Here is a 1223-nt window from a genome sequence, read left to right as displayed (position 1 = left end):
ATTAATATAAAATATTTTAATATTTTTTAATTAAAAAAACAATTTACAATTAATTTAAATAATATCTAATTATAAATAATATCTAATTAATTTGATTCAAATTTTTGCATTTAGTTTTGATATTATTTTAATTAATTAATATTGATTTGGGTTTTAAATGGATTTTAAATGGATTGGGCCTCTTAATATAATTATATTTAAAGGTTAATTCGGTTAATTAACCGATTTCGAACTAAATTAACCGTTAATCGAATTCTAAAAAATTCCTTAACCGTTCTCCGACCGAATTAATTCGGTTGCCGACCGAATTAACCGAACTAATTCGATTCGTTCGATTAATTCGGTTAAAACCGAATTTTGAACACTCCTATCTTCAACCGACGCTCCTAGAGCCTCTCTTGTCTGTGCCAAAGATGGAAGTGTTTTTGTCAAATGGTAATCTCATTCACCCTCAACCTAGGCTTTTGTTTCGATTTCCTTTCTGGGTTTTTGCATCATTTTGAAAATTTGAGTGACAAAGTTGTCTGTATCATGGCTGATTTGCATGGTTGAACTTTAGAAATACTTAATCTTTATGGTTGTAAGATCAGCGATGCTAGTTTGGGTGCGATTGCAGATAACCGTCAATTGCTCAATGACCTTGATGTCTCCGGGTGTGCTATCACTGATTCCGGAATTGCATCTCTGGAGTGTTTTCTTTGTTGGGCAAGTGAGCTTTTTTTCACTATGGCAGGGACTGGAGTGTTTGCAGACGTATTGGAGGGAGATGTTTACAAATATTATGCTGATGGAGAATGGAAGAAGTCTTCTTCTGGAAAAAGTGTTGCAATTATCAACCCAATGACCAGGAAAACCCAGTACAAGGTTCAAGGTTGAACCAGCTAAACTTGTAAAACCACTGTATTTTGCTATATATATATATATGCATGCTTCTGTTTTGTTTTACTTAACTGTGGTGGTGAAACAGCTTGTACACAAGAAGAGATGAACAAAGTTATGGAATCAGCAAAAACATCACAAAAATCATGGGCTAAGACACCACTCTGGAAATGGAATTTTCTGTTTCTAAGTATGAAATTTCCCATCTTCCACTCCTCATTGCCTGTGCTACATACCTTGTTGATTACAAGTCTGATTTTCATAATTAATTAATAAAGTCCAAATATAAAGATAAATAAATTTAAAAAATTAAAATTTCATTGTCCCAGCATATGGGCTCAAAG

At 33.0% G+C, this 1223-nt stretch overlaps 1 long non-coding RNA gene across 1 annotated transcript; it reads left to right on the top strand.

The window, feature by feature from the left end:
* The first annotated feature begins 675 nt into the window (after positions 1-675).
* LOC120124661 lies at positions 676-1004 on the top strand. The gene is made up of 2 exons (XR_005516290.1): positions 676-871; positions 968-1004. It is a non-coding gene; the product is annotated as an uncharacterized LOC120124661 (long non-coding RNA).
* The last annotated feature ends 219 nt before the right edge of the window (positions 1005-1223 follow it).

The sequence above is a fragment of the Hibiscus syriacus genome, unplaced genomic scaffold, assembly GCF_006381635.1.
Source record: "Hibiscus syriacus cultivar Baekdansim isolate YM2019G1 unplaced genomic scaffold, ASM638163v2 tig00110422_pilon, whole genome shotgun sequence".
NCBI classification, from domain to species: Eukaryota; Viridiplantae; Streptophyta; class Magnoliopsida; order Malvales; family Malvaceae; genus Hibiscus; species Hibiscus syriacus.
Note: the sequence above shows the minus strand (reverse complement) of the source record. Positions and strands in the feature narration are given on the sequence as shown.